Here is an 11,513-nt window from a genome sequence, read left to right on the forward strand (position 1 = left end):
GCAGGAATATAAGCAAATGGTCAAAAGGAGTTTGAATCTTCAAAAATGGTGGCTGTCTCCTCACATATGTTCTTAGTCAAATAGAGCAGGAAAATAAGCACTTGGTAAAGTAATTGGATCTCTAGGATGGCATAAAGAGGACTGACTACTCATAAAAATAAACCTAGAGCTCAGTCAGAATTGATGCATTTACTTGACTGCCTTCTGGTTATTTTGACATTTCCTTCATATATACATATACATATATTTAAACTTCAGTGGAAATTATGCAATGATGATATAAATAGTGGCAAAGTGTATAAAGAAAAAGTGTCTAAGGTTGAAGTGATGTAAAATTAAAGATGTGTGATGACATGTCTGTGTTATGCAATGAATCATCATCATACAGCAGGATTCTAATATTGGATTCATACACAACACTACATGTCTACACTGAAAACTGGAAAAAAAATTACCAAGCTATTGGTAGGTTTGTAAATATCTAGATATTTGTTATCATATAAACAACTTATCTGAAAAACTTCTGTATACTCTTGATGTAATAAAAACAAACTAGAAATCATAAAGTGCTATACTATTACAGAATTCTTTTAATTCCCAATTGAAAAACCAAACTAATACCACAAAATAATATCTATACTTACTGATAACTGGACAGTCAAATATATTACACAAGAGCAGGTATTCTTTACATCTTTCTACAGCATGTCTTTGCAAAACAGGGGCTGATCCTCATTGGGACGTAGAAAATTATAGAGACCACACAAGATCATTTATCCAATCCCCTATATTAAGTCACCGCATGATATGTTGTTAGCAGATTTTTAGATGAAAAATTTCAACCATTAAAAACAATCAACCCAAACTTGTAGCATTTAGGAAAATAAATTTTATTTGATTAAATCTCCAAGGGTAAACATTTTTACAATGAAATATTTCAAAACACAGAATGATTCCATAGGCACAGCAAAACAGGCACCAAATATAGAGCTCTTTGAAAAACTCAAACAACAGAAAATCAAAACAAAAACCCAAAATCTTACTGCCCCTCTAAACAAATCTACAAATTTATATTCAATGCCAACTCTGCATTATAAAAACAAAACAAAAAAACTTGAAAATACATTGCTTCCATCTAATACAGTTATTTTTCACTTCTTAAATATAAAGCCATATTTATAATGGAGAAAAACATTAAAATAGAAAAAAAATTCTTCCTCTCCAATCATGTTCTCTCTCTTGTTTAAGATGACTGAGGAACTTCCCTTGTGGTCCAGTGATTAAGGTTCCATGCTCCCACTTCAGGGGACACAGGTTTGATCCCTGGTCTGGGAACTAAGATCCTGCGTTATGAATGGTGAGGCCAAAAACAAAACAAAACAAAGCAAAAAAAGATGACTGAGATTTTTAGTTTTAGAAGATAAACAAGCACCCAACAAAAGTCTATGAAACTGAGAAATAAAAGATTAGATTTGGGAATAGAGTATAGTCCTGGTCGCTACATAAACCTCGCAGCTGTGATTTCCTTGTTGAGAATTCAAATTCTAGGAATTTACGGTTTGGATTATTTATATTCACTAGATAGTTTATAAGGGAAAGCAAAAGAGGAAGGAGGAACAATTCTGGGACATGTCCAGTCACAGCCTTCATGCCTACAGTGTCCTGGTATAGGACAGTCTTACTTAGATCCAGACCACTGAGCATTGGAATTTGAGCCGCCAAAAAAGTGAAGAGACAAAGGTGAGTGGTCACCAACTGGCTGCCACATCCTTCCAAAGCCTTCACATTCTCAAATATCATCCAAGCAACTGCCTTCAGAACAACTTAATGAAAATATAAATGGGAAGCTAAGGCATCAATTGGGCTTGTCTCCTGATCAACTCTTCTAAGATGACACCACAGTGTCAGAGCACAAGAGACAGCACTACAAAACTTCAGGTTCCAGGAAATTCACAAGCACAGAAATCACTCCATTCAAGGACCATGGAGTGATACATGCTGAACACACATGAAGTATTGTCTTCCACATTTTTACTAGTAAATCCCCATACAGAGAAGTGGCCCTGCACTCTGGGTTCCAAAGCCATTTCCTGGCACACTTCTTAGAACTGTGACTTCTGAAGGGTAAAATTCTAAGCATTAGGGAAAGCTTTTACTTGTTACCAGAGTACAAACCGAGCCAGAACAATTCTGAAGGGAATTCACTTTCCACTCAGACATCAGCACAGTTTCAGAATCAAGTTGAGTACGCATAATGTGAAGCATTTCTTGTTATTATTTTTAATTATTAGCTTTGAAAGTTTACTTTTGGGGAGCAATATAACATTTCAAAATGCTGCTACATCATACCTTAGAAGGAAGCAATATCAAGAAGCTACAAATAATCCCTAAACCTCAGCATGTGTATAACACTCTTCATTTTACCAAGCCCTTTGAAAATTGACCTCATTTGATTTCAAATGCCTCCTATGAGGGAGCCAGGGCAAATACTATTATCCCATTTTTACAGAAGAAGAATCTAAAAAGCTCAGACTGGTTAGATAAATTGCCAACCCCCAGCCCACATTATAAATAGAAAAACAAGGACTTGAACTTCACCTGCACAACAGCATGGAATAATAATGGTTCACTCTATATCATCTTCCTTAACAAAATAATAGTAATAGTAATAATAATAACAAAACTTCTATCCTTGACCTCTGGTGACTTTCAGTTCTCATAAACTACAACTAATTTCAAAGCACAACTACATACAGGCAAATTATAACATTTTTTCTTTAATTTCTATTCTAATATTGCACAGAAAAAATGTTATTGACAAATGTTTATTGGAGGCTTGTGATGTCATCAGTGCTTATGACAATAAGCTGAAAATTTAAATTTTACTTACATAGCACTGAATATTCATATATATCAAACTGTGTAGAATGTTTGATACATTTGTATGTATATGTTTGATACATTTATATGCATTTATATGTATTGGTGACTGCATTTTTCACTTTTCATCTAAATATTTTGGCATTTTATCATAGAAAAATCAAAGACTAGAAGGAGGAAAAAAGCTGCTACTCTGAATCCTCTACTCTTCCACGGGGAACATTGGCTTAATAAAAAGAGTTTTGTACTTCCAGGCAGGAGATGCATATAATAATATTAGATTCACCCTAATAAATGTTTTTAGGAGATTAATTTAGTTCCTCAACCTCTGAATCTGGTAAAAGTAAATATGGACTCTTATCCAGAGGACAAATAGGCTCAACAATCTTTAAAAAAAGAAACTAAAATGAGGAAAGTTTTAATGGTGAAAAGTCAATTGGAAGATGGAGGAAATTTGCAAGTGAAAAATTTTAAAATAATATTAAGTGGGTCTTGAGACTGCATGGGTCCTTGGGAGCATAGGAGGGAGGCAGGGGAGATCAGGAGAGGCAGGTGGGAGGAGCCATCTAGGAGGAGCAGGAGACAAGAGGAGGGCATTTGCCCCACCCACTCAAGCCCAGGAAGCCTGCTGGGCTCCCAGGTGAGGTCCCTTGTCCTCTGAGACCAGGGGTGGGGCACAAGACTGGGCCCTTTCTGTTCCTTGAGCCTAAGCCCCACCCCTCACAGTCCTCAGGGCCTTTGCCAGCCCTGTGGGTTCTGAGCATTGGCCCCACCCACTGCCCAAACCTCACCCTTGCGTAGGCCCTGCCCTCCACAACCAAGGCCTTTCCCCCACTTTTTTGTTTTCTTTCTTTTCCCTCCTCCTCTTTTTTACTATTGTGGTACTGATGTACCTTACAATTGTTGATTCATCTATATTTTTATTTTTATATTCTTTCTAACATATCTGTTAGTTTCCTAGTCTAATTTTACTTTTTAATTTGTTATTGATCTTTTTTTTTCCTTTTATTGCCACCCCATGTGGCTTGCGTGATCTTGGTTCATGAGCCCTGGGTCAGGCTGAAGTTCTTGTGGTGGGAACTCCAAATATGAACCACTGAACTAACAGAGAACCTCAGACCCCAGGGAATATTCATTGAAGTGAGGTCTCACAGAGTTCCCTATCTCAGCACCAAGACCCAGCTCTACCAAATACCCTACAAACTCCAGTGTTGGAAACCTCAGGTCAAACAACCAGTAAGACAGGAACACAATCTCACTCATAAAAAAAAAAAAAAAAAAAAAAAACAGCAAAAAATATGTCACAGATGAAGGAGGAACGTAAAAACCTGCAAGAACAAATAAATGAAGAGGAAATAGGCAATTTACCTGAAAAATAATTCAAAGTAATGAGAGTAAAGATGATCCAGAATCTTGGAAATAGAATGGAGGCACGGACTGAGAAAATATAAGAAATGTTTAACAAAGATCTAGAAGAACTAAAGAACAAACAAACAGAGATGAACAACACAATAACTGACATGAAGAATACACTAGAAGGAATCAGTAACACAATAACTGAGGCAGAAGAACGAATAAGTGAGCTGGAGACAAAATGGTGGAAATAACTGCCAAAGAGCAAAATAAAGAAAAAAGAATGAAAAGAATTGAACACAATCTCAGAGACCTCTGGGACAACACTAAACTCACCAACATTTGAATTATAGGGGTCCCAGAAGAAAAGAGGGTCTGAGAAAATATTTGAAGAAATTATAGTCAAAAACTTCCCTAACATGGAAAAGGAAATAGTCACTAAAGTCCAGGAAGCACAGAGAATCCCATACAGGATCAAACCTAGGAAAAACACACAAAGACACATATTAATCAAACTAACAAAAATTAAATTCAAAGAAAAAATATTAAAAGCAGCAAGGGAAAAACAAAAAATAACATACATAGGAATTCCCATAAGGTTATCAGCTGATTTTCAACAGACACTCTACAGGCCAGAAGATAGTGGCATGATATATTAAAAGGGATGAAAGGGAAAAACGTACAACCAAGATTACTCTACCCAGCAAGGATATTCAGATTCGATGAAGAAGTCAAAAGCTTTTCAGACAAGCAAAAACTAAGAGAATTCAGCACCACCAAACCAGCTTTACAACAAATGCTAAAGAAACTTCTCTAAGCGGGAAACACAAGAGAAGAAAATGACCGACAAAAACAAACCCCAAACAATTAAGAAAATGGTAATAGGAACATACATATTGATAATTACTTTAAATGTAAATAGATTAAATGCTCCAACCAAAAGACATAGACTGGCTGAATGGATACAAAAACAAGACCCATATATGTGCTGTCTACAAGAGACCCACTTCAGACCTAGGGACACATACAGACTAAAAGTGAGAGGTTGGAAAAAGATATTCAATGCAAATGGACATCAAAAGAAAGCTGGAGTAGCAATACTTGTATCAGATAAAATAAACTTTAAAATAAAGACTGTTACAAGAGATAATGAGGGACACTACCTAATGATCAAAGGATCAATCCAAGAAGATATAACAAGTATAAATGTTTGTGCACCCAACATAGGAGCACCTCACTACATAAGGCAAATGATAACAAGCATGAAAGGAGAAATTGACAGTAACACAATAATAGTAGGGGACTTTAACACCCCACTTACACCAATGGACAGATTATCCAAACAGAAAATAAATAAGGAAACACAAGCTTTCAATGACACAATAGACCAGATAGATCTAATTGATATTTAAGGAACATTCCACCCAAAAGTGGCAGAATACACTTTCTTCTCAAGTGCACATGGAACATTCTCCAGGATAGATCACAACTTTGGCCACAAATCAAGCCTTAGAGAATTTAAGAAAATTGAATTCGTATCAGATTGGAATCAATTACAGGAAAAAAAATGGTAAAAAAACCAAATACATGGAGGCTAAACATTGCACTACTAAATAACCAAGAGATCACTGAAGAAATCAAAGAAATTAAAAAATACATAGAAAAAAATGACAAAGAAAACACGATGACCCAAAACCTATGGGATGCAGCAAAAGCAGCTCTAAGAGGGAAGTTTATAACACTTCAATCTCATCTCAAGAAATAAGAAAAATCTCAAATAAATAATCTAACCCTACACTTAAAACAACTAGAGAAAGAAGAGCAAAGAAAACACAGTCGGTAGAAGGAAAGAAATCATAAAGATCAGAGAAGAAATAAATGAAATAGAAATGAAGAAAACAATAGCAAAGATCAATAAAACTAAAAGCTGGTTCTCTGAGAAGATAAACAAAATTGATAAATGATTATCCAGACTCACCAAGAAAAAAAGGGAGAGGACACAAATCAATAAAATTAGAAATGAAAAAGGAGAAATCACAACTGACACTGCAGAAAAAGAAAGGACTATAAGAGACTACTACAAGCAACTATATGCCAATAAAATGCACAACCATGAAGAAATGGACAAATTCTTGGAAAGGTACAATTTTCCAACACTGAACCAGGAAGAATTAGAAAATGTAAACAGACCTATCACAAGTAATGAAATTGAATCTGTATTTAAAAATCTTCCAACAAACCAAAGTCCAGGACCAGATGACTTCACAGGCAAATTCTATCAAACATTTAGAGAAGAGCTAACACTGATCCTTCTCAAACTTTTCCAAAAATTGCAGAGGGAGAAACATGTCCAAATTAATTCTACAAAGCCACCATCACCCTGATACCAAAACCAGAAAAAGATATCACATAAAAAGAAAATTATAGACCGATATCATGATATCATGATGAACATAGATGCAAATATCCTAAACAAAATACTAATAACAGAATCCATAAAAAGATCTTGCACCATGATCAAGTGGGATTTATCCCAGGGATGCAAGCATTCTTCAATATACACAAATCAATGTGATACACCATATTAACAAATTAAGGAATAAAAAGCATATGATCACCTCAATAGATGCAAAAAAAGCTTTTGACAAAATTCAACACCCATTTATGATAAAAAAAAACCTTCCAGAAAACGGGCATAGAGGGAACCTACCTCAACATAACAAAAGCCATATATGACAAACCCACAGCAAGCATCATACTCAATGTTGAAAAACTGAAAGCATTTCCACTAAGATCAGGACCACGACAAGGATGTCCATTCTCTCCACTCTCGTTCAACATAGTTTTGGAAGTCTGAGCCATAGCAATAAGAGAGGAAAAAGAAATAAATGGAATACAAATTGGAAAATAAGTAAAGCTGTCACTGTTTGCCAATGACATGACACTATACATAGAAAATCCTAAAGATGCCATCCAAAAACTACTTGAACTAATCAATGAATTTAGTAAGGTTGCAGGATATAAAAGTAATGCATGGAAATCTCTGGCATTCCTATACACCAACAATGAAAAATCAGAAAGAAAAATTAAGGAAACAATCCCATTTACCACTGAACAAAAAGAATAAAATACCTAGGAATAAACCTGCCTAAGGAGATGAAAACTTATACTCAGAAAACTATAAAACACTCATGAAAGAAATCAAAGTTGACATAAACAGATGGAGAAATATACCATGTTCTTGGATTGGAAGAATCAATATTGTGAAAATAACTATACTACCCAAAGCAAACTACAGGGCTTCCCTGGTGGCGCAGTGGTTGAGAGTCCGCCTGCCGATGCAGGGGACATGGGTTCGTGCCCCAGTCCAGGAAGATCCCACGTGCCACGGAGGGGCTGGGCCCGTGAGCCATGGCCGCTGAGCCTGTGCGTCCAGAGCCTGTGCTCCGTAATGGCCACAACAGTGAGAGGCCCGTGTACCACAAAAAAAAAAAAAAAAAAGCAATCTACAGATTTAGTGCAAACTGTATCAAACTACCAATGACATTCTTTACAGAATTACAGCAAAAATTTTTATAATTCATATGGAAACACAAAAGACCCCAAATAGCAAAAGCAATCTTGAGAAAGAAAAATGGAGTTGGTAGAATCAGGCTCTCTGACCTCAAACTATACCACAAATCTACAGTAATCAAGAGAGTATGGTACTGGCACAAAAGCAGCAGTGTAGATCAATGGTATAGGATAGAATACCCAGAGATAAACCCATGCACATATGGGCACCTAATTTAGGACAAAGGAGGCAAGAACATACAATAGAGAAAAGACAGCCTCTTCAATAAGTGGTGCTGGGAAAACCAGACAGCTACATTTAAAAGAATGAAATTAGATCACTCCCTAACACCATACACAAAAATAAATTCAAAATGGATTAAAGGCTTAAATGTAAGACCAAACACTATAAAACTCTTAGAGGAAAACATAGGAAAAACACTCTTTGACATAAACCACAGCAAGATCTTTTTAGACCCACCTCCTAGAGTAATGGAAATTAAAAAAAAATAAACAAATGGGACTTAATGAAACTTAAAAGCTTTTGCACAGCAAAGGAAACCATAAACAAGATGAAAAGACAACTCTCAGAATGGGAGAAAATATTTGCAAATGAAACAACAGACAAAGAATTAATCACCAAAATATACAAACAGCTCAGGGATCTCAATATCAAAAAACACCCCCAAACAATCCAGTTAAAAAATGGAAAAAATGGGCAGAAGGCCCAAATAAACATTTCACTAAGGCAGACATACAGATGGCCAAGAGGCACATGAAAAGATGCTCAACATCACTAATTACTAGAGCAATGCAAATCAAAAGTACAATGAGGTACCACCTCACGCCAGTCAGAATGGCAATTATCAAAAAATCTAGAAATAATAAATGCTGGAAAGGGTGTGGTGAAAAGGGAACTCTCCTGCACTGTTAGTGGAAATGTAAATTGATACAACCACTATGGTGAACAGTATGGAGGTTCCTTTAAAAAACTAGAAATAGAACTACCATATGACCCAGCAATCCTGCTACTGGGCATATACCCTGAGAAAACCATAATTCAAAAACAGACATGTACCACAATGTTCATTGAAGCACTATTTACAGTAGCCAGGACATGGAACCGACCTAAATGTCCATCAACAGGTGAATGGATAAAGAAGATGTGGCACATATATACAATGGAATATTAGCCATAAAAAGAAATGAAACTGAGTTATTTGTAGCGAGGTGGATGGACCTATAGTCTGTCATACAGAGTGAAGTAAGTCAGAAAGAGAAAACAAATACTGTATGCTAATGCATATATATGGAATCTAAAAAAAATAAAGGTACTAACGAAACTAGTTGCAGGTCAGGAATAAAGAGGTAGGCATAGAAAATAGACTTGAGGACATGGGGTGGGAGGGTGAATCTGGGATGAAGTGAAAGTAGCATCAACATATATACACTACAAAATGTAACATAGTTGACTGGTGGGAAGGAGCAGCATAGCGTGGGAGATTGGCTTGGTGATTTCTGATGACATAGAGGGGTGGGGTAGGGAGGATGGGAGGGAGGCTCAAGAGGGAGGGGATATGGGGACATGTGTTTGTATATGGTTGATTCGCTTTGTTGTGCAACAGAGACTAACACCGTATTGTGAAGCAATGATACTCCAATAAAGATCTATTAAAAAAATTAAGTGTTTCTTGAAATGCCTCAACTGAAAACAATGCAACAGAATATGCCTTCATTTTCTCTCCAAGAGAGAGCCAAGGGTCTTACCTAGTTGTTGCGACAGCTCCAAGCCTGCCTTCCCTGGATGACAGGCATTTTTCTTTGTTATGTCCTGATAGGTCCTCGAGGTCTGGCAATCTGTTACTAAAGGATGAATTCAATAACCCCCACTTACAATGATCCTCCCCAATACACACACACACACACACACCATAATATACCTAATTTAGGTAAGTAATAAAACAGGCAAACTGCACTGACAACCTACATTTAGAAAAGGGTATATTAGGACAATTGTCGTGTTCCCCTGTGTATGACATCATTGTGTACTGCTTGGCAGGAACAGCAAGAACTCCCTGCTCTGCTGATAGAGGAAGTTGCTTGGTCAGCCAATCTCACTGCCTCCTGTTCTGCTCTCACGGAGGAGCTCTCTTTCTTGTTTACTTAACACCTTTATTTAGATATTACATGCCATGCCATCAACACATTAAAATGTACATTTCGATGATTTTTAGTATACTCACAGATATATGCAACCATTACTATAGTCAATTTTAGAACATATTTATCACTTCACAAAGAAACCCTGTACCCTTTAGTCATCTCCCTTATTTCCCCTTTCTGATCCAGATGCCTTTAATGTATCTCTCTTATTTAGTGTCCTTCTTAGACACATCTAAGATAGAAACTGGAAATCGTTCTCTTTTTGGGGTTCTGAAGCCAGTTTAATAATTTGTTTACCATTAATATCATTAATATCATAAATGACATTAAAAGTAAGCAAAACTGATTAGCAATAACATTTCCTTCCTAGTCTTTAACCCTATTTATGCTTGGAAGTGTATACAAATTTAGAGATCTTTTCAAGACCAGTTCTATTTCAATTTTAATTTTTTTAATTTTTAAAATTTTATTTAATAAAATTGTATGTATGTAAGGTGAACAGCATATTTTGATATATGTATACATAGTGAAATGATTACTATAGTTAAGCTAATTAACATATAATGTCCTCACATACTTACCTGTTTTTGTGTTGCTAGCGCTTGAAAATCTACTCTCCACATTTCCAGTATACAATATAGAAATATTAACCATAGTCACATGCTGTACATTAGATCTCTAGAATTTATTCATCCTATGTAACTGAAACTGCAACCTTTGATTAGCATCTGAACATTTCTCCAACCTCCCCAGTCAAGATAATTAACATTCATCTCTCCACTTCTAATAATTTAACTTTTTTAGCTTCCATGTGTAAGTGAGATCATGCAGTGTTTTTCTTTCTGCCTAGCTAACTTCACTTAACATAATATCCTCTAGGTTCATCCATGTTGCCTCAAATGGCAGGATTTCCTTCTTTCTCATGGCTGAATATCTTCCATTGTATATCTATATATTTTTCCATTCATCTGCTGACAGACACTTAAGTTGTTTCCATACCCTGGCTGTTGTGAATAGTGCCTAAATGAACATGGGAGCACAGATATATCTTCAAATGCCTAATTTCATTTCATTAGGATGAAATAGGATTTTGGAATCATGGTAGCTCAATTCTAATTTTTGAGGAAGCACTATAGTGTTTTCCTAATTGCTGTACCAATTTACATTCCCATCAACAGTGTACATGGGTTCCCTTTTCTCCATATCCTTGCCAACCCTTCTTATCTCATGTTTTTTTTTTGATGATAGCCATCCTGACAGGTACAAGGTGATATGTCATCATGGTTTTGCTCTGCATTTACCTGATCATTTGTGACGTCAAGCATCTTTTCATATGATGGTAACCATTTGTATATCTTTTTGAAAAACGTCTATTCAAGTCCTCTGCCCATTATTTAATTGGGTTATTTTGGGTGGGTTTGTTGTTTATTTGTTTGGGGTTTTTGCTGTTCAGTTGTGTGAGCTCCTTATATATTTCAAATATTAACCCTTTATCAGATATCTGGCTTGCAAATATTTTCTTCCAATTTATAGGTTTTCTTCCAATTTATAGGCATTTTCATTTT

This window comes from Lipotes vexillifer, unplaced genomic scaffold (genome assembly GCF_000442215.2).
Source record: "Lipotes vexillifer unplaced genomic scaffold, Lipotes_vexillifer_v1.1 scaffold913, whole genome shotgun sequence".
Classification (NCBI taxonomy): Eukaryota; Metazoa; Chordata; class Mammalia; order Artiodactyla; family Lipotidae; genus Lipotes; species Lipotes vexillifer.